Below are 24,537 nucleotides of genomic sequence, written 5' to 3'. Positions count from 1 at the left end.
ATGAACATCGAAAAGAATTCAGAATATAGACTCCATGTTCATTTCTAATACAAACATCTTCTTTGTCCACAAACCTCTTCCTCACCTCCTCTGGAACCTCAACTGGATTCCCTAACTCCTGATTCTCTTTGTTTCTCTTCCCTTGCTTCAAACCTGCACACTGTCTTTGACTAATTCTCTCTTTCTTCTACATCTCTGATTTATTTCCGCCATAAGATGTCATCTAATCTACCACCATAACCTTACTGTCATCCGGTTCCTTCTTACTATTAGACTTATCTATTAGATCCTCTTGCAAATTCATGCCACCATCTGGTGTAACCTCTGCAACCTTCTTCTCAACATTGCAACTCTTCTTAAGGCTCAAATTCATCACTTCCTTCTCTTTCTCCCTCAAAGAAGCCAATGTGAACTTTTGCCCATCATTCTTAATAGTGATTAGGTTTCTTCTACAATCATGGATAGCTCCTCTATCAAACTGCCAAGGTCTTTCCAACAAAACATGACAAGAACTCATAGATAAAACATCACTTAAGACCTCATCCCTAAAAGGTCCAATATTAAAATTCACCAAACACTGCTCTTTTACTTCTAACTTCTGATCATCCTGCAACCAACTTACCTTGTAAGGACAAGGGTGCTTAAACCTCTTCAATCCAAGAATCTCTACCATCTCCTCAGATACCAAATTATTTGTACTTCCACTATCAACAATAACTTTACAACACTTACCACCTGATTTACACACAGTCCGAAAAAGATTCTTCCTTTGAGTAGGTCCAGTATCTTCACTGCTCTGCTCCATCAAGACTCTTCTAAACATAAGAGATTCTCCCTACTCCAGCTCCAACACATTCTCATCGGTAACTCTAACTTCTCGATCCTCATTTGTCACACAATTTATCACAATCCCTTGCTTGCACTCAAAATATCTGTCTGGTTTCTCCACACTTAAAACACCTACTAAAAAATTCTCTACTTCTACTACCATTCCCTTTTCTCTGTGTCTTCTGATCCAGTTCTTTACTCCACTTAGGTTTTGATTCTTCTTCAACATTTTACTTCTCTATATTGCCACTCATTTTTCCTTTATACCTCTCCTTTCCTCTAGGGTTATTTTGTTGTCTTCTTTTCACTTTCTCCTCAGCCTTCAAAGCATATTGATAAGCCTCTTCAACTATGGAAATCTTCAGCATACTCATCTCATCCTGAATGTTAATGCAAGTCCATTTATTTACCTAGCCACCTTCTCCCTATCCATCTCTCTATGTCCATATCTGATCATTACCTTGTAGAATTCCTCAATATACTCCTTCACACTCGTGTTTCTTTGCTTCAAGTTTTGCAACTTCTTGAACAACTCCAACTCATAGTCTCCCAAAATGAATTTAGCATTCAATCTCACCACCATCTACCTACACCGGGTGATCTTCATTTCACCAATCTCCACTCTATCTCTCTGCAACTCTTTCCACCATAAGGCAACATGCCCTTTTAATTTAGTCTGTGCTAACTGGGCTCTATGCGGGTCCTTAATATCTTCAAACTCGAAGTAGTCCTCCAACTCTCTGATCCAATCAATCAGATCTTCTAGATTCAACATCCTTAAAATTTTTGAAACCTCCACTTTATGAAATTTACTCAATTGTGCCACTGCTCTCAAAAAAATTTCTTCTCTTTCATCTTCCGGTCCTTCAGCTTCCTTGACCTCAAGCTCTTCTCTAGCCTCTTCATATTCATCCTCAGTTTTCAGATTCCTCTGCAAACTAGCCAATGTGTTTCGCATCTTATTGCTCGTCTCATTCTTAAAATCCTCCATCATCTTCTCTACCCTTTGGGAGTTCATCCTTCTTGGTGGCATCTCCTCCTTTGCTCCGGTGCAACTGCCTCAACTCGATGATTTGAATATCGATTTTGATTGCCTCACATTCAATGATCTATCAAATACACTCGCAACCTGACTCAACTCAATGATTTGTTCACCCCAAAGGAGTGCCTCAAGGTTCGCAACCAGCTCTAATACCACTTGTTGCAACCATGGTCCAGTTGGTCCTCAAAGGGAACAAACCAAATCATGCAGCAAGAGTAACACAACGGAAGCAACAACAACACATAGAGAAAATGCAAAATCAGATATCCAAATCATCATATATTCATTGTTGATCATCTAATAATCATCCAGTTACATACGGGCTAACATGCCCTGATACAGACTACATGCCAGATTACAAACATTCCGGACCTCTATGAGGTACTTGAATTACAATAACATCAAACATATTCAATCTATCTTCATCTACTCTTGATCTCCCCCTAAGGATCACCTATAACAATATATATACCATCCATAACACATCTGGGTCGACCACAAAAGATTATATTTACCAAGAAAGGTAAATGAAATGTGTAAAATCTAAGTCGGCCCCAAAATGCAAAGATCTCCTCTGCCAAGAATGCAAATGAAGTGCGGACCACCAAGGAAGGTCGACCAAGGACTCAAAAACATTGAGCAAGGCACCAAATAGATCCACAAGCCAAGAAATCGCTTCGCACAAGAAGAAATCACCAACTAGCTGTTAAGCTCAAAATTGCTTTGGGAACCAAGAACAACCAATTCAAAAGCAATAACTCACCAGAAAAGAATCCAAATAGACTGAAAATTTGGAATTACAATCATGAATAGGCTTGAAAACTGAAAATATGATCCACAATGAAAAAGAACCAGCTACCGGAACACACTAAAAGATCACATAAATTGCAATACTAAACTAAACAAGAACAAAACTGAAAGGAAATATTTTTCGTTGATGCAAGATTGCTCATAGACCAGGGATGCTCTTGCATCAATGTCTTATCCTCATCCCCTCTTTAGGTCCATTCAAGCTCAATTTTCCAACTTTGATGTCATGTACACCCTTTTGTGGGTCCCACAGTGAGATACCCACCCCCTTGGCTACTTGATTTGGTCCTCTTTGCAAAAGGACTAGGGTGCCCCAAAATGTCTTGGTCCCTCTCAAAGGGGTCACAATTTGAAATGGGGTAGGAGCCATATCTCCCCACCAACATTTGATCCCCGAGGCTGTACATGATTGTTGGTTAGCCTAATTAGTAAATTACCTAGGGAACCATATATAAAAAAATCCTATCAATTCATTTTAGACCTAGAACATCAATTAGAGTATTCATGCATCGACAAAACATTCATTATCAAGCATCTTTTGAGTTTCAAGGGTACATATTCATCATCAACTATCGTGGAGAAAAGTTACATCAATGTTCATGCAAACATGTGTGTGTGATTAGGGTTTTTCATGTTCATGTGTTTGTCATGCTATTACATTCAATACTTGTGATTACATTTAAGGAGCATTGCATCATCATCATCACCAATTGCAGATCCGAGGTATATTTCCTTAAACATTTATTTTAGTATTTGCATTATTTCAATTCATGGTTAATTCCAAAACTGGGTGTAGACACCTAAAATTGTCCTGTCTAATTAAATAAATTTATTTATTTAATTATTTTAGCCCAATTCTTCTATTAATTAAATGAATCTTTATTTATTTAATTAATTCATTTATCCTCTTCTAACCTTATTTCTCATTTAAATAAATACTTTTATTTATTTAAATTATCCTTTTCTTAAATTAAATAAATACTCTTATTTATTTAATTGATCCCACTTCTTCTATTAATTAAATAAATCTTTATTTATTTAATTAATTCATTAACCTTTTCTACCCATGACACATGTCATTCATCTCTTAATTCCTACACTACCTACTCTATTATTATTTTCTTATTTCCTCTACCTACCCTCTAATCTTAGCCAACCATTTATCTTTTACACCTCTTAATCTTATCCCTCCATTTCTTATAGTGTCTTCTATATAAGGAGATACTTCCTTCATTATCAACCCTAATCATTCTATTCAACCCAACTACACTTTCAAACTTTCATATGCGATCAAGCCTACTTGCAACCACATTTTCGTTCTTTGTTGAGCTCTTGTGCACGCATAAAATATGAGAGCAAATATATCAAGCAAGATCAATGGAGATAGGAAGAATGGAGATCCAAACCCTATTGGACATGTGATGGTATAATCTTTATGATTTCATTTGATTTGCATTGTCTTAGGTAATCTTCATATGTTATGGTAGATCTTTTTTGTTGTTAGGCTAGGGTTTGGTGGTTGAATTCATTTAGTCTTTCAATATTGTTGTTTCCATTTTTACCATAAACATTTTGGCACGCTCGGTGGGACTCTTGTCCCTTTTGCATTTAATATTTTTTTGTTGCAGATTTTGTATTTTTGAAGTTAGAGATCTGACGTTTCCGATAACTTGCGATATTTCCACGTCTGCCCATCCTGTAACCGCGTCTTTTTTTTTATTCCGCGTCTATGATCTTCATAATCGCGTTTGCGTTTAGCATCATTTTATCTTATTTTGCAGATTGCAGGGTTGCGTCTGTGATTTCAAATCGCGTCTATAAATCTTTCAGTCGCGTTTGCATTTAGGACCCACGTCTGTGTGATCTAGGCACGTCTGCAACAAATTAAGACGCGTTTGCAATTTTATGTCGCGCTTGCATTAGGTTTAACTACGTTTGTGTCTTAGATTTTGCATTTTTAGTTTTTGATCCAGTTTTGAGGCTTTATTTCGTCATTTGGATTTCAGATTTGGTTTATTTCGGGCTAACATCTTGTGATCTAGCTAACAAAATTAGTGCAACTTGTCTTTAAAGCAAATCATTTTGTCGAAGGCCCCTATCTCACAAATTCTTTTTGGATCTAAAATTTACCTAACTTGTGTGCTTGTAGGAAGGGGCAATCATTTGAAACAATCCAAACTACTAACAAATCTTTGTTGCAGGACCTTGATAAGGGTTTTCTTTTGATCTTTATTGTGTGTCTTGTTTTCATAGATTACCAAACACTTCAATTGGTGCACTAAAATTGGACCAGTGTCTTTTGTGTCTTGAGTAATAGGCTCTTTTTGTTTAATCTCTAGAGGGCCTGTCTCCCCATGTGGTCATTATGACTACTAGTGAGGAGAGGACGACCCAAGTGGTAGTGAGGAAAAGTCATCCTCTTCCAAACCACTATAAACAACTGTATCCATGGTGAAGGCCATGGGTAACGTGTGCTGATTAGTTCATACCGACGCTATGTCTCCCCATAAACCCGTTTGATCAAATTTATTTGATCAGTTGTAGGGCGTAACCCCTACCGTCTGGGAGCCTTCTATATTTATAGAGCTGAAAGTGTCGCATGTATGTCCACATGAGCGGATGCCCTTACTAGAACCTTTTTGTTTTAGAAAGCCAAAATCCTTCTAGTTGTTGGGGCAGGAGGTCGGACCTCTGGAGCGACCCACACACATACAGTTCTTAGTAGAGATACAAAGTTCGCCATGGGGAGTTTTCGTGGGGACTAATGCTTGGCTACTCCAAAGAAGTGAGTGTCGAGGGTGGAGCCAGTGGGGTCAAGCATCTAAGTATCCGCTCTGAATAGCGTAGCCTCGGGGGAAACCCCATGTGGGATCAACAACTATTGTCTTGGCCAGCCATAAGAATTGTACTTGTCTTATTTTGAACATTCAAACATTCAAGATCAAACATCAAAACATTGTGTCTTTTGTGTCTTCAAGTGTATGCAAAACATTTTTACATCAAACAACACACTTTCTTTTGAGTCATTTTGAGTTTAAACACTTGCAAACATTGAGTCCTCATCAACATTGTGTCCTCTTATCACAAAAAAATTAGTCAAAAATTCAGATTTGGTCACAACAAGCAACTTCACAAATTGAAAAAAATTGCACTCAGTTTCCAGAAACGCGTCTGTGTCTGACATAAACACATTTGTGTCATTTAACCACGTCTATGAAGTATAGAAACGTGTCTGTGCTATCCTAAAGAAAATTGCATTCACAAAATCTCGCAGTGTTCAACCACGTCTGTGTCATTTAACCGCATCTGTGAAGTATACAGGCACGTCTGTGTTCAAAATTGGAAAAATTTACAGTCTAGCAAACAAGAGCAGTCAGTTTCAGACTTATTGAGCTTCCTAGGTTATCTCTCTGGGTCTTCATCTAGAATTTAGCCTATTTTTTGGTCTCACAAAGTCCATCATTGCTTTACACCTTACATTACATTCACATTTGTCTAAACTTGAGTCAAAAGGTCACTTGCTTGTCCTCATCTTGCTTTGTCAACACACTACATACAACAACATTTTGCTAAGTGGTCCCTCATCAAGGTCTATCACCTTTGGGTCTCATTTGGTCTTACTTAGAGTCAAGGTCAACTTACCTCATCAAGAGAAACTATCATCTCTTTGGAAGCCACACCTATTCTACTACATACATACTTGGTCTTACACTTTGGACATTGCAAGTAAACCTCATATTCATTTACATTCCATCCAACTCTTGGTCTTCCATACTCTTTCCATTTTCATCTAGTTTCACACATCTTGGTCAAGATCTAGTTCATGGTTGAAACTCGTTCCCAAAAATCTAGGAGAGAAGCTAAAGAGGCTCAAGAGTCCACAAACATGAGTGCCTATGAGTATGACAATGATGTCTTTTTCAGTTCTGATCATACTACATTACCTGACATGGATGCCTATAGAAACATTTAAAATGTTGAGAACATGGATAAAATAAACAACAATGATACACATAATGACAATATGGACAACCTTTCCGTACATTCAGCAGAAGTGGAAGACTCCATTATGGATCCCCATTTTAATCGATTGGTTGAGGAAATCATGAGAAGAGATCGACAATATTTCTTACAAGTGATGGCACAAAGTGGAGCCAAGATCCCTCATGATTTTGACATGTCTCAAATAATGGAAAATCAACCTTTGCAACAACCTCACCTCAACATGGATCAAAGGAGGCCTAATAGTGGAGGCAATAGAGGACCACATCTTGTGCATGAATCACCATCATCCTTGTTTCAAAAACTTGAGGTCCCACATACACATGGTCAAGCATATGATGCTCACCTTCGCAGACCATTATGGAAGTCTTATGCAGAAAGATATACTTAATCACATGCCAATGCTAAGGACCAGCCACCAAAGCAATTGGATATCCAAAGGCATGTTCAAAATTTGGAAACAAGGAAACCCCGCATCAAATTTGGGGGCAACACATTAGAACAAACTCATGACATGCCTGTAGAGTATGGTATACATGGACAAAACATATATTCCATTCCTCATCATGACTCTATACCAAGTGGTCCCTATATGCAGCATCACTATAGACCCCCTCCATATGAACATGTGTATGATCAATATCATCCATATATGCAACATGCTCCCCCTCCACCCAGTGCCTTGGGCACGGGATATGGTCCAAGAAGTCAGTCTTTACCTAAGAACAATTTGGAACAGCAAATTAAGGACTTACAAAAGAAAATGGAGGACATTAATACACTAAAGTTAGCTTATACAATGAGAGACATATGTCCTTATCCATTTGACAAAAGCATTCCAATGCCTCCTTTTCCTACACATTTTGTGACACCTAAGTTCGATAAGTACAGAGGCAAAGGAGATCCTAAGGCACATATAAGACATTTTTTCATAGCTTGCATTGAGGTAGCAGCAGAAGAGACATATTTGATGAGATTATTCCCACCGAGCTTATGTGATCAAGCTATGGAATGGTTCTCCCAACTCCCACTTGAAATTAAGTCATGGGGTGACTTAGCAGAGGCATTTATCCAACATTTCTCATACAACATAGAGACAGATATATCAGTCACCACTTTGTGTAACACCAAACAAAGGGATGGAGAGTCTTTTTCATCATTTTTACAAAGATAGAGAAATCTAGCCAACAGATGCTCTTGTGATATTCCACAAAAATAAATGGTAGAGATGTTCACCCAGAATGTCCACAGAGAAATTGGTTATGATCTAAGGAAATCTTGCTTGTCCACTTTCAAGGACGTCATTGAAAAAAGCTTAGCAACAAAGAAGGCCCTAATTAAGCAAGGCATCATTAAGATATTCAAAGAAAACAAAGAGGACTTTAAAGGAAAAGACAAGCCAAGATTTTGGAATAAAAATAAAAACTCAGTCAATGATGGTGTTGTTGATGCCAATACAGTACGACCCAAAATCATTTTTTCCGAATCAAGCTCTACAAACAATTAGGTGAATACTCAAACAACTTCAAAATCACGAAGGAAGTATACCCCATTGGGAGAACCACTTGAGTCAGCTTTCAAGAAGCTAGTAGAAAAAAAGATAATCACAATTCTAGATTTGCCTCCATATGAGACAAAGGTCAAACCAAATTGGTGGAATGATGACGAGTATTGTGAATTTCACAAGAGTAAGGGTCATAAAATAGGAAACTGTCATCGACTGAAGAACATCATACAAGACCTTATCGATAGAGGTGACATTGAGATTGAAGGGCATTCATCCAATCAAGAACATGAGATGTTTAAGGAACCATTCCCAAAGGGAAAAGCTAAAGCCACAGATGAGAAAGCCAACTACACCAGAGCATCCTATAACTATGATTCAATTGTCAATCACATTTCGATGGACAATTATGTCTCTACCATTATTATAAAGGACAAAATGCCTGAAAATTCTACCCAAAGACCCAAGGTTGTCCTAAAAGGCATTGGATCTTCTTCTGAACCTACCTCTGAATGTAATGTTACAACTCGTCGAGGTAAATTCACTTTGCAAGGGGCTCCAATTAAAAACACCTCATCAACCAAACCCGAGTATGACCTTGTAGAACAATTAGGGAAGACACCCGCCCTTATCTCAATCCTCGAGCTCTTACGCATATCCCCTACACATAAAGCCATTCTTGACAAAACTTTGAGAGACACTTCTGACCCCACTGATCTGAACGTGGACCAGTTTCAAGCCATGATGGGATACCTTTCCATTCCACATTCCCTTACATTCATAGAAGAAAACGATGCCTCCATGAATCAACCACACAATGCACCTTAACACATTGAAGCCTTCCTACACAAACACCAAATAAAATGAGTCCTGATAGATGGAGGAGTTGGTCTCAATATATGCACTTTGCACACAATAATACAATTGGGATATTCAGACAAAGTTGTTAATGCTACAAACAAAATTACCATCAAAGCATATGATGATGAAGAGCGTTCATCCAAAGGCACAATCACCTTGCCCCTCAGAGTTGGGTCAATTACAAAGGATGTGGTTTGTCAAGTCCTAGACCTGGATCTCACATACAACATATTGCTAGGATGTCCTTGGATTCATGAGATGAGTGAAGTCCCATCTACATACCACCAATGCATTAAGTTTCCTCACAATGGAGTTGAAGTAACAGTTAATGGTGATCCTAATCCATTTATATACTGCAATAACGTGAGACCAAAAACTGAGGCAATCATTCCAAGTAATAGAGAAGCAATCCCTTCTTCTACATACATTGACCCTGAATCATTAAAACCTTCAACATCAAAGCAAGGTGAGATTAAAGGGAAATATCAGGACAAAGGCATGGGTGAATACACCTTGAATCAAACCATGTGCTTACAACAAGTTATGAGTTCACCAAAATAATATGGATGACCACACCCTTCTAAGCGGGTATCTATCATTACACTCAAATGGGATCCTACTATCTTCCAAAAGTGGGGTGAAATGGAAGAAGAAGACTTATACAAAATGCTTTACAGAGACCTTGAAGATGGTACACAAGATCACATCACCATACCATGTGAAAAATATGGCAAAGGATTCAAGATCCTAAAAAAGTTTGGGTATGATGGTAAAAGTCCTCACGGCCTAAGAAAGGAAGGTATCATTAAACCTTTGCAACCAGAATTGACATTTAAAAAAGAGCACTCGAAAGGGCTTGGTTTCATATCTTCCAGGGTAAATGCTCGAAAGGTAGAAGAAGCATTACAAATCAAGGCTTCCAAAGATCAACCAGAGAACCGCTATTCCACTTACTCTAATGAATGGGAATGGGGTTCAGAGAAATCCTCCACTGACTATGAACTCACCGAGAAATTCAAGGAACCAAGTGAACCCTCAAAAGAAGAGGAATTTTATAAAAAAATCAAAGTTGGTCAAGAAACGACCCCTGAGGACCCCACACAGTCTTTGCCTCTAGGTTCTAGGTCAAAATCATGAAGGATGAGGACACCCGTCCCCGAATGCACTTTTAGTGATGACAATTTGGACTCGTTCACAATCAAGGCAAATGAGGAGAGTGCTAACGATGACCTCGACAACGACCTCGACATACTTGAATATAACTGCATCTTCACCCTTAGTCCCACTAACTTTGAAAACATTGAACGCCTTCCCCTTGCTCACCATCAACTTATTGATTGGGACCATGAAGGACTTGTACAGTTCGACACATTCCAAAACAATGAAGCCTTTATTGACTATCTAGGCATACAAGATGATCTTCTGCTTGGGGACCATAAGGCAGGATACACTATAGAACTCAACAACGTGGCATATTTTGGTGAGGGTGTTGGGCCTTCCAGTCGCAAAAATGTAAAAATAAAAACAAATCATGGGTCTTATGGTGAAAACCACATTGTGGCATTGTCTGACCCCAAAAAAGTAAAAAGAAAGGACCTGTCTGAGGGTGAAAACCTCTCTGAGGCACCCGAAGATGGAAGGATCGACATTCTCCCGACATCATATGAAGAAAAATCATCTATGTTGGTAGAGGAAACCATCAAAACAAACATTGGTATAGAAGAAATTCCACATAACATATTCCTAGCACAATCTCTGACAGAGACAAAGAGACCAAAGTTCATAAGTTTCTTCATAGAGCGACAAATAAATTTTGCATGGTCATATGCTGATATGCTTGGACTGGATCCAGATTTAGTAATGCATCATTTGACAGTTAAATCGGGGGCAAACCCATAAAACAGAAATTAAGAAAGATGCATCCACAAGTGGCATTATTAGTCAAAGCGAAGCTTGAAAAATTATTGGATGTCAGATTCATATGCCCAATTGATTATTCTGAATGGATCTCCAACTTAGTACCTATCAGTAAGCCAGATCATAGCATTAGAATATGCACAGATTTCAGAGACATCAACAAAGCTTGTCCTAAGGATGATTTTCCATTACCAAATATCGACTTGATCGTAGATCTCACAACAGGTCATGCGATGTTATCTTTGATGGATGGATTCTCTGGCTATGATCAAATAAAAATCGCATCTAAGGATCAACACAAAACAACATTTACTTGTCCCTGGGGAACTTTCAGCTGGAATGTCATGCCCTTCGGGCTAAAGAATGCAGGTGATACATATCAAAGAGCCATGACTACTATCTTTCATGATCTCATGCACGTAACTATAGAAGACTATGTTGATGACCTCTTGGGAAAATCAATAGACAGAGCTACACATTTGGACATACTTTCAATTGCTTTTGATCAGTTGGAAAAATACAAAGTAAGATTAAACCCCAAGAAATGTGTCTTTGGAGTAACCTCCGGGAAGCTCCTGGGATTCATTGTCTCAAAAAGAGGAATTGAAGCCGATCCAAAAAAAGTCAAGGCAATCCTAGAGATTCCACCACCGAGAAATATCAGTCAACTTCGATCTTTGCAAGGAAGACTCCAGTCCATACGAAGATTCATAGCACAACTTGCAGATAAATGTTATCCTTTTCAGCACTTGCTACACAAAAACATCAAATTTAAATGGGATGACAACTGTCAACAGGCTTTTCAGATACTCAAAGATTATCTTCTGAATCCACCAGTTTTGATGCCACCAGTTCTAGAACAACCCCTATTACTCTACGTATCAACTACATTAGCAACTCTGGGGGCACTCTTAGCGCAACAAGATGCCGAGGGCAAAGAAAAGGCAGTCTACTACATCAGCCGTACTTTGGTAGGATATGAGCTAAACTACACACCAATTGAGTGCGCATGTCTCGCTGTGGTCTTTGCTTCGCAGAAATTAAGACACTACATGCTAACTCATAAAACTAAGTTGGTCGCAAGGATCGATCCATTGAAATATCTTCTCAATAAAGCGACGCTTACTGGTCGACTGGCCAAATGGGTGATGTTCTTGAGTGAGTTAGACATTGAATATGTGGACAAAAAAGCAATAAAAGGACAAGCTATCACATATCAGTTAGCAGATGCTCCCATGATAGATGATGCTCCTCTAACTTCAGAATTTCCAGATGAATCCATCTTGATGGTATCACACATGAAGCCTTGGCAATTGTACTTTGATGGCTCATACTTACAGCATGGTGCAGGTGCTGACATCCTTTTCATCACACCTCAAGGAGATTCCATTCCAAAATCATATCGATTATCATTTCCTTGCACTAATAACATAGCAGAATACGAGGCATTAACAACTCAACTATGGATTGCAGTTCAATGGAAGATCCAAGAACTTCATGTTTTTGGGGACTCTCAACTTGTAATTCATTGAGAAACTGATGACTACCAAACAAAGGATGAAAAATTAATGCCTTACAAAAAAATGGTGGATGACCTGAAACAACATTTCATGAAGTTAACCTTTGAGCAAATACCAAGAGAGCAGAATCGAGCTGCAGATGCCATGGCCACTATTGCTTCACTAATAGACCTACCACATAATGAAACCCGCTATGAGTTCTTGGTGGATAACCTTTTGGTTCCCTCATATGAGATCACTCCTTCTGAGATGATAGGTGTCGTTGGTCCTAATTCCCAGTTATACAGGTCCATTTTCACATACCTTCGTAATAATACCCTTCCTCTTGACTTATCCAACAACCAACGTCGCACTTTCATTCACCAATCTTCCTGATACGTCATTTTATCCGATATCCTATACCATCGAGGTCTAGATGGCACTCTTCTTAGATGTTTAGAAAGGGACGAAGCTCAGATTGCTTTACGCGAAGTTCATGAAGGGATATGTGGTCCACATTCTAGTGGTCCTACCTTAGCCAATAAAATCATCAGGACTGGATATTACTGGCCCAATATGGAAAAAGACTCATATCAGTTTGTCAAGAAATGCAAGTAATGTCAAATTCATGGAGATCTTATTCATGCGCCAGCACAAGAACTTCAACTGATTGTGACTCCTTGGCCCTTTTGCCAATGGGGACTTGATCTCATAGGCAAGATTCACCCTCCTTCTTCCAATGGCCACAAATTCATCATCACTGCCACATAGTATTTCACAAAATGGATCGAAGTCATGCCTCTTACACAAGTCACTGGAAAACAGATTGCTACATTCATTCTCAACTACATCATTTGTCAGTACGGTATTCCTATTTTCATAATCACCGATAACGGACATCCCTTCAAAAATCAGGATGTTCGTGAACTTTGTGATCGCTTCCATATTACCCATCATTTCTCCACACCCTATTACCCCCAAGGTAATGGTCAAGTTGAGGCGTCTAATAAAACCATTCTTAAAATCCTAAAAAGACAGTCGATGATGCTGGCCGCAATTGGCATATCCAACTTAATCTCGCACTTTGGGCTTATCGCACAAGTGTTCGCACATCTACATGAGCCACACCTTATTCACTAGTCTATGGCACTGAAGCTATCTTGCCTATTGAGATCGAGTTACCATCTCTACGAGCCTCTTTACAAAACATTATCAGTGATGAAGACTACAGGGTCTCTCACTTGCAAGAACTAGAACTATTGAATGAACGAAGACAAACTACTTTTAATCATCTCAAGACTTATCAACAACGAATGAGTTGCAGTTACAATCATAAAGTGAAGCCTCATACATTTGAGTTCGGTGACTTAGTTCTCAAAGAAAATCCCAAAAATCAGCAAGACAGAGAGAAGAAGGGCAAGTTCGAACCAAATTGGCTTGGTCCTTACATCATTACAACAACTTATGGATCCGGTGCATATCAACTCTCAACCACAGAGGGCGAACCTTTGGAGGATCCTATCAACAACATGCACCTTTGCAAGTTTTTCACATAGCTCTTTAGAGTATCCTAATTCAAAATACAAAAAAAAACAAAAAAAAAACTATTAAAAATACAAAAAAATCATAAACATAAAAAATCGTTATTTGGTGGAAAACCTGGCAAACAGGCGCCTTGTGACACAATTTTTATTTATTTTTGTTGAAAAACAGAAAAACATTTCGTCCAACGGTGAAAACCACTTCGATGGCGCCCTGGGCAAGTATCATGGTGAAAACTGGGTCACCGACGCCATGCGTAGAGACATTGCTCCTCTCTCCTTCACGATTCACTTTCATCCTTCACTTTACACACACTCATAGCCCATTCATCCATAATAAACTTACCCATTCCCATCACGACTTGTTATTGATCTACTTAAGATTGGTTAGCCATTCATAATAAACCTCCCTTTTCAACCTTTCCATCCATAATAAATCAACTCCTATCTATGGCTAAGGCAAATCCTACGTCTAGTGATGGGTGTGGAATTGAGTGCATCACACGTTTCGAGGAGTACAGTTTCTTCCAATTTTCTTTAGTCTATCCACGCACAATCCACAATAAAGAAGCATTTGCATCACCATACGCAATAAAGTTCCATCTTCTCCGCAATAAAGTATTAGTTTCATGGATCCGATTAGTTTCAGATGAGACACAAGCAGCAATGAGCTTCAACAAATCAAATCTTTCAACTGACTCAAACAACATTATGGTTCAGTGCTATCTATCCTTTTGTGCAAGTAAACATTGTGACCACAATCAAATAGACTTACACAAGTGACAAGAGGCACTAAACTTGAGGACTATAGTGGATGTTGGTGTCGAGTCTTGGTTTTCTTTTGATTTTATATTTCTGGTGACATGTCTTTTAGCTTTTCCGGGATGTCTTGGACTAGAGATTCTATCTCCAGGATGTCTTTGACTAGAAAGGCAAGGATGGGGTATCGTCACCTGTTTTTCTTTGATGTCTGTGGATTGTCTCTTAGTAATGTTATGACTTGTCCAAGGATATGAGGACATTGAGAGTCTAGTATGAACTGGGGCATTCTTTTTTTGTGACTGTCTGATCTCCATGCAAACAGGTACAATGACTTTCTGGGTCGAACATATATTTAGATTGTCATAACCTATTTGCCATAATAAAGCTCAATGATGATAAAGCACAAGAAGCACTTTCACTTTCATATCTTCTATCTTCCATCCCCCTTTCTTGATTGACCTCCATCATCCTTCCCGAGTCCATGTAGCTTACTATCACATGACTGAGTATGATGACACACCAAAATATTTGCATTTCATGTAGTTTATACCTGCATTACCACATATTTAGCATTTCATACATACATAAAGATATCACAATTGTATCACATCCTGCACACAACACATGTTAGCACATTTTACATCCTTATCACATTCATCTGCATTTCATACATTCACATTTGCATAAAAAACATAAAAGAACAAAAAATATTGCATTCCATCATGTACATATTTGCATCCATATCATAAACACCACATAGAAGCATACATCATAAAACATACAGAAACATCACATAGGTACGCATGCATATAGCTGCCGCAAGGATGAATCATCTCATATATATAATCATAAGTGTCATGATACAATGATGTCAAAATACATATGGCTACAATCACCTGAAGGTGTCATCATACAAAATGGTACAAAACTGATACATAGGGAGCCCTCTAAGGCTATGATGAAATCCCTCCCACGGAGCCAACTGGCCTTGATGGAGTCTGAGCCCTGGAAGGACCCACCCCAGGATCGTCTCTCCTATCCCCTCTATCTGGTGGTGGTGGAGGACCCATGACCCCACCGCTAGACGCTTGTTTCCCGTCTCTACCTCTAGTGGTCGTTGCAGTCCGCGATGGTCTACGAAAGCTCCTAGCTTGCTGATTTGGTGGCACCACTCCATAGTATAGGTCTCTCTAGTAGACTATCTCCTCCCCTGCCCATAGAACATAGGCGTATCCTGCCCTTGTGTCCTTTGTTGCCTGCCTCTCTACCCGCAATGTTGTCTCAGCCTCTGTACAGCGCTGAATAGCTTGATCTCTCTCCCGCTTAGTGTCCCTCAACTGTCTCCTAAGCCTAGTTGTCTCCCTCTCCAGATCCTGGATCTCATTTGCCTGTCCCTAGCAGATCTCCCTCAAGGATAGTAACTCATCCTCCTCCTCTCCCCCCTCACCCTATCTCTGTGGCTTCTCCTGTCCTTGTACCTGTCTGGGAACCTGTCCTGCTGGCACCTGTAAAGGAAATCCACCTCTACCCCTCACTATGTGAGTCTGCCGAGCTTGTCTCTCCTCTCCACCCTCTCTCCTCAGAGCCACTCTCCTCTTTACTATTGCACCTCGCCTCCACCGTCGGCCTCTACCTCCACTATCTCCACTATCATCTCCATCTCCTCCACCATCTCCATCTATCGACTCCCCTAGATCCGTCAGCCATGGAAATGGATGCTCTCCCCAATATGCAGTATACTATGCATCCATCCCTGCATCCTCTATATCTGCCCACATATCCCAAGGCAAGGGAATCATCTCTACTAGTTGTGTCACTGTTTGATCATAAGACGATAATGGACTCAAGTGCACCTGATCTCTCACTGTCCGTGCATACATCCCTGACCCCCGTGGCATCCGTTGTATCCTGCCGAATTGCCTGCCCACCCTATCTACCAACTGCCGCTCAATAATATATGGAGTCTGCCTAATCAGATACCTGCTCTGGAATACATATGACAGCTCCACTGCATTATCCTCCCACTCCTCACAGTCCCGATATGACCTCCATACCACACTGTCTACCTCGTCAATCACTCAACGCCAATACTCCAGTCTCCTAATCCATGGCTGAGATGTAATCATATCATATAAGTGAACATAGCTGCGCCCATGTCCTCTGCCTCTGAAATGTATCGATCGTGTAACTGACAGATGCTCATATGCCCATACCCGCAGCAAGGTCACCCCGCATCCCAATCATGCTGACCCATGATACACAAACTGATGCAGCTCGTAATACAAGTGTGCCAACAGACACGGTCCCCATGCAACCCTGGTGTTTTCTATCACTAATGTCTCCAATGTCCCTCCCCATCCCACTGCCAACCCTCGTGTCACCCTATCTAGACACAGGAACCCACTGATCACTCCCGCCAACACCGCTGGTAGTGTCGATCTTGTCTATGTCATGGTATCCCAAGCCACGTGTCCTACCCTCATCTCTAGTCCTGGATCCTGAAACACTCGTCTCAGTGCATCCCTATCTCCGTCTCGATCGTAAGGAACCAACTCCCCATCGATCGGTATCCGCAGTATCCTATATACATCCTCTAAGGTGACTGTCATCTCACCCATCGGCAAATGAAATGTGCAAGTCTTTGAGTGCCATCTCTCTGCTAGCACAATCAGCAAGCCCATATTTGCCCAAAACTCAGGCACATACAGAATATGTCACAGGCCCATAGCCTCAACTACTACTCTCTCCTCGAGTGTCAGCTCTGCTTGCAAACTCTGAGTCGAAGAGAATCTCTCCCGTGACTCCAGCATCGGTAGGTCCTCCTATAGTCAAGCAAATCAACTGTGTCAATCCTGGTGGCATTCCCTGTTCATCACAAAGTGCTGCTTTTTATCCTAGTGCTTATATCTATCATATGACACTCTATCCTAGTGGCATTCCCTATTCATCACAAAGTGCTACTTTTTTTTAGTACTCCCTGTTCATCACAAAGTACTACTTTCTATCCTAGTGGCATTCCCTGTTCATCACAAAGTGCTGCTCTTTTTTAGTACTCCCTATTCATCACAAAGTACTACTTTCTATCCTAGTGGCATTCCTTGTTCATCACAAAGTGCTACTCTTTTTAGTACTCCCTATTCATCATAAAGTACTACTTTTTATCCTAGTATCATTCCCTATTCATCACAAAGTGTTGCTTTGATCCTATCCTAGGGCCTCTGCTTGAGTGTATTCTCTTGAGTAGTTTCCTAATTGGCAACGTATGTTCTATCACAGAATTGTCAATCCTAGCCCTATCTGCTATTCTAGTCTTCCCTAGAGGACCTGCTTGAGTGTATCCTCTCAGTAGCTTATCCAATCGACAATGTATGTTCATCACAAAACTGTCAATTCCACCTTGAAGACATAAACGCACTTACATACTGCACAGACACGCCTGCTCTGTACAGATGCCCTGGAATCACATAGATGTGCCTCTAATCTACCTAGACGCACCTGTCTTGCATAAACGCGCCTGCAAGACATAGACACACTCGTATTGAACATATACACTACTACATTCATAGACATGCTTGACACCAATGAAGACACGCCTATCTTACCTAGACATGCTTGACACTAATGCAGACACACCTTAGCATTTTTCCCCCTCGCTTGACATACCTAAAGCAGATTTATTACCTACTTATCATGCATTTATGACAAAATTTAATGCGACAAAGTACAAGGAGGTTTTTGTGGTACTCATCGGCTCTCCTGCATCTGCTGGCCTCTGAAATCGACGAACACGATCGAATCTATGCACCAATGCCATCGCTGCTGATTGCTGACTGCTCTCTGCTCTCTTTGCACTCTGATCTCTTGGATGTGTGGATGACAATGAGGATGTTTTCCCCTCGTAGTTTAGCCCTCGCCCTAGCCCTATTCAGTCTTCTTTATCCTGTGTCTCTGTCACTCTATCTTGTCAGTCCAGTCTAGCCTTTCTTTCTTATCGAGATATTGTCTATGATCTTTTTAGACATTTTCATCCAATCTCTCGAGGGGGCATATTATTCCCATCTTGGGGAAACTTTGTATCAGTTCATATTATCTTCTTTGAAATAACGCGACAAGCTGCATTGTCTCAAAGAGGGGCAAAATGTAGACACCTAAAATTGTCCTGTTGTAGCGTCGTAAATTGTACGCACTTGCTAGGGTGGTACAATTTCACACTTAGTTTAGCACCCGCCTTGGCGCATTTTGCATTTTGCATTGCATTTCCCCTTTAGAACTTAATTAATTAAATTAATTAGGTCTAAGGTTCTATTTTATCATCTCCCATATCATAAAGTTGGGCCCTTTTCATTAAAGTGTGCCCCTTTCATTTTATTCTTCCAATACATCATTTAATCAAAAACCCTAATTAGGTCCTATTTTGAACTTGGGGGCTTGATTTCGGGGGTCAAAACATCTCGAAATCACCTGTAACTTTAGGATTCTCTCTAAAATTATCATATTCGACGACCCTGAAAATTTGGTGAAAAGTTGTCAGGACCATGGCGCCCGGAGTGCACATGGTCCCCGACATTTTTCTCGAAATTTTAGGAGCGCAATCCAATCATAAAATAAAGCTTAACCCCAAGAAATTGGCGGGAGATTCAATCTCTAGGTCAGCCAAAAGTTGAAATTAAGACCTAGGGTTTCATATATAAGAGCTCTCTTTCTTCATTTGAAAGGATCGAAATTTTTGGTTTCAGGGGCCTTCTATGCAGTGAAAGAGCAGATCTTTGAAGACTTCAACAACATTCAACATCCATCCATCAAGCATTCATCAATTTCATTCATCCATTTAGGGTTTTGAAGACATTGAAGAGCAATAGGGGATCACCGACTGAAGATTGGCTTGTACCCCTCCCTTGGGGTTAGGTATGATTTCATGTTGTTTTCATGTCTTTGCATAAGCCTCATTATATCATTTGTATTCATGCTTTAGATCACTTTGCATCTTGATTTGGAGCATTTACATTATCATTTACAAGCAATTAGGGTTTACTTTCTAGGTTGCTCTAGTTTGCTTACTTGCATTTTAGGATCTTGCACACACACAAGGTCTGCACACACACTACTTTTACAATACAACTTGGCTATTCATGGAGGTGGAAATCACTAAAGCGGGGGTTTGACTAAGACAAAACCCTATATAGCCGCCCACCGTACCTTTTCAGATATAAGTGCAAATTTTGGGATTCAGACGACGCCGCAAGTTGCAAATCCGGCAGAAGCAGACATAAACTGAGCTACACACCAAATTTCAGGGCAAAAGACCAAGACAGGGGCGTGGGGCACCCTGGTCCTGCCAGGACAGGGGCGTTGGGTGCCCTGGTCCCTCTATCAGACAGCAAGTTTCAGCATTTCCGACAGCTTTTTAGGTTGCAAAACAACAATTTCAGGAGCAGTTTCAGGGATAGAATCAGGACAGTGGCACCTGCACCCCCATCCCGAACATTTTCACTCAGATTTTAACTCCGGGTACGCATCTGCATTCTTGTCTTGTCCTTGTGTTTACAGCTTTCCATTGTGTAATCTCAATTCTGCAATCTTGTTATTAGTTCATACTTGCACTTTGGGGCTAGGAATTGAACTTGCATCATTTTATCTTTCAATTACAACAAAGGAATAGAAACCCTAATAGGTAGCCCGTGGCTCTCTCTTCCACAAAAAGAAGTAGCCAATTGTGTGATACCTCTAGGCTCTTTCGTATTCCACAATGTGTGTCAAAAGGTAGGATTAGGGCATGTTAGCCTAGTCTCGCTTTTTCCCCTACACATTTTGGTGAACTCGACGTGAACTTATTATTGCTTTCTCTTGCATTGCATTTGTTAGATCTAGATCTAGATTTAGTGTGTTTCATTTAAGTTTCATCTTCATTAAAGAAAAGAAAAAAAAAAAAGGAAAAGAAAGAGTGTGTTTCTTTGTTTCTTTGCATTGTGTGTTTAGGTTTTATGCAATTTTTATTTCAAAATGCCAGATTTTTATTTGCGAGATGTTCATATTTATGATGATGTATGCAATTATGTTGATTATGAGTATAGCCAAGATGAATTAGATGAAGCTTTAGATGAGTTTTTGAACCCTAAAGATACCAAACCTTCATTTTACCAAAAACTCATAAACATTTATTTAATTATTTTAGCCTAATTCTTCTATTAATTAAATAAATCCTTTATTTATTTAATTAATTCATTTATCCTTTTCTAACCTTATTTCTCATTTAAATAAATACTTTTATTTATTTAAATTATCCTTTTCCTAAATTAAATAAATACTCTTATTTATTTAATTGGTCCCACTTCTTCTATTAATTAAATAAACCTTTATTTATTTAATTAATTCATTAACCTTTTCTACCCATAACACATGTCATTTATCTCTGTATTCCTACACTACCTACCCTATTATTATTTTCTTATTTTCTCTACCTACCCTCTAATCTTAGCTGACCATTTATCTTTTATACCTCTTAATCTTATCCCTCCATTTCTTATAGTGTCTTCTATATAAGGATATACTTCCTTCATTATAAACCCCAATCATTCTATTCGACCCAACTACACTTTCGAACTTTCATATGCGATCAAGCCTTCTTGCAACCATATTTTCGTTCTTTGTTGAGCTCTCGTGCACACATAAAATCTGAGAGCAAATATATCAAGCAAGATCAATGGAGATAGGAAGAATGGAGATCCAAACCCTATTGGACATGTGATGGTATAATCTTTATGATTTCATTTGATTTGCATTATCTTAGGTATTCTTCATATGTTATGGTGGATCTTTGTTGTTGTTAGGCTAGGGTTTGATGGTTGAATTCATTTAGTCTTTCAATATTGTTGTTTCCATTTTTACCATAAACATCGGGGTTTGACATAAGGCAAACCCATATTCCTAACATCTCTCCCTTTCTTTTTGTGTGTAGGAAACATGTGTGGAGTTGTACTCAGAAAATTCGATAGAGTCAATAGTGACAAACATGTGGGATTTTGATGATGAAAAATTTGGAGGCCCAGGGTGAATCTGTGCTACCTGGTTCCGACAAATCAAACCAAACTTCAGAGGATAGGTTTTAGACATCTCATCTTGCTTAGATCTAGGTTGGTGGCTCTGTGGGACATCTGTAGCTTATTGTTTCCGCCATATCACTTCAATAATCCCTCATTTTACCCTAATTTCATAATCACTACAATTCAACTTAGAAAGAAGGAGATCACACACCCCCCCCCTCCCCCCACCAAATTGGTAAATTTGATCAATAATTCTCAACCCTCTTTCTAATCAAATTGTGGCTAGATCTATTGGATTTACCTCCTTTCAAAGTATGGTTAATTCGGTTAGTTAGTGGTTTTATTTATTAAAACCCTAATTCCAAATTTACACCATTACAATCACTCATCTATGCATATCCCCAACATTTAACTACCAACTATAGACATGCTTGAAATATAATGGATATGCATTCCTCAAGAGAGAGGAAAATAACGTATAATCTCAATGTCAAATTTCTAAAACCTTCAATCAATAATATACTCTACCCTATTAAGTATGTATTATAAATTTTATCTTAAAAATAATTCTCTATAATTTTTTAACCTTCCAAACAATTAGGTAAACAATTACACTCATTAAAAGAACTTATTCACAATCAATTATAAATTAATGTATGGTTATTAATCTACATTATATAGCCCCTTGAATTGCATACTTTATAAAAAAGTAAGTTGCTCATTGCTAGTTTTAATTGAATGAATGAAATAATTTTAATGGCGTCCAAGACACCAGTAGTATAAGGGATCAAGAGTTGCATCCTTAATAATCTTCAAGTTCTTCTCAGTGTCAGTTTTTCTATTATGAATTTTGATCATGAAATCAATTGTGTTGTGAAGTCTTGCCTCCTAAAAAAAACTCATTTTGGTCTCCCACATTCAATTTGTTTTCATATTGACTATATATTTCCTCATATGCCACACAATCAATTGATAAAATGTCATTTAATTTTGTAAAAAATACAATTTTTTTTGGTCCGATCTTCCTTGAAGACCAACCATCTCCTTGTCTCACATTTAAGATATTGAAAAATTGTTCTCCATAAGACTACTAAAAATCCAACTTTTCTCTTAATTATAATCATGTTAAATATTGTATTAGTCTTATCCTCAGTATATAAACAAACATGTTTTATTGCTGCTCACATTAATTCCTTGTAAAATTTGAATTTTCTTAATAATCATGTTAAATATTCTCATCAGTATATAAACAAACATGTTGTATTGCTGCTCACACATTAATTCCTTGTAACATTTGAATTTTCTTAATCCAATATAAAAAACACAACAAACTACCAACCATGAAAATTTGTATTTGCACAAATGCCGTAATTGATATTGCATTAATATTTTTGTTTTTTGTTTTTTGTTTTAAAAGACTTCTTGCTACACGTATCCATAAATATGCTACGTTGCTCTTTCATTTGATGTGCATGTCATCATACCTGTCTCATGCGCGCTGCTTTAAGCTGCTGTCTGAACTAGTACCAGTAGCTTATAATTTAATAATCCCAATGATCATTAATATCGATGAAGAGTGTGACAGCTAGAGCTTGCACATTTAATGAATTTTACCCTCGGCTTTTCGGTGTTTTGCATGCGAGTTGAATTAGTCCGTGTCTATACTTACAAGAGCTATTTCCATTACTTTTTCCAGTTTCTTCGCTTTGGACGAGAATGGTAAGGCTGGGTATGACAAGGAGATCAAGCAATAGCAGCAAATTTAAACTGTGAGGGAGATTCGTATTTCATGTTCCGTTCTGTTTTACTGCGCACTATTTTAATGCAATTCCTTTCGTAATAACTTAATGGCTGTTAAACCTCCATTGCTTCTATCAGTGGCGTTGGAGTAATTTTGCGTTGTGCGTGGATGTCGCCTTCCATACTATTTTCAAAGAGGTCTGCTCTTCAGGCATTTATATTTTTAAGTATAATGCATGTGGCAGAGACATTAAGTGTTCTTTCCTATTTTTCTCTCATCAGGGTTTATATTTTTTTTTCAATTTTGAGATATTTCCTTCCCCTCAAAAAATACTACATTTGTGTATAATTTCTATTTCAGCCTTTTTTTTTTAAACATAGAAAGGGCCACAATTTCAACATTTTCTTATTTTTTGGTTTTATTAGGGTTATTGTGCTCCTGCCAAGAACAGGACCTTTGAAAGAGTATGGCTGACGAAGTGCACCTGAGTTGCAGGTAAGGATTTTTATGAATCCACTTTGCCATTCATTGTTCATGTCATGTGTCTATCATAAGTCATATTCTCATTATATCTCACGACTGTAATTGAGAATGCATTCAATTTATGGACTTGATTTCTGAAGTAGTTAAAAGCGCATTAATGTCTAAATGAATTACATTTATTTTAATCAGTGGACTTTAATATCTAAAATTTAGTCAAATATAAATTAAAATGCCTTTATAAATGTATAAATGTAGGCACCCCCAGCTTTCCCATGTCCTGGCTGCCGCCCCATTCACAAGTCACTTCCTCTTTCATACTACAAATTCTGGAGCATGTAGCCTAAATTGTTATATATACAGTAGGAAATGAATGTGAAATATATTTCTGTGGGCTATTTTTCACTTTCAATTGAATGGAAATGGAAGTGGGATTTTTTTGTAGTCCACGATATCGGGGCATTTGTTTTTGGGTCTAGTAGGCACCCCAGCTTTTCCACAGTTTGCCTG

This window comes from Cryptomeria japonica, chromosome 3 (genome assembly GCF_030272615.1).
Source record: "Cryptomeria japonica chromosome 3, Sugi_1.0, whole genome shotgun sequence".
Taxonomy (NCBI): domain Eukaryota; kingdom Viridiplantae; phylum Streptophyta; class Pinopsida; order Cupressales; family Cupressaceae; genus Cryptomeria; species Cryptomeria japonica.
This window is presented reverse-complemented; position numbering follows the sequence as displayed.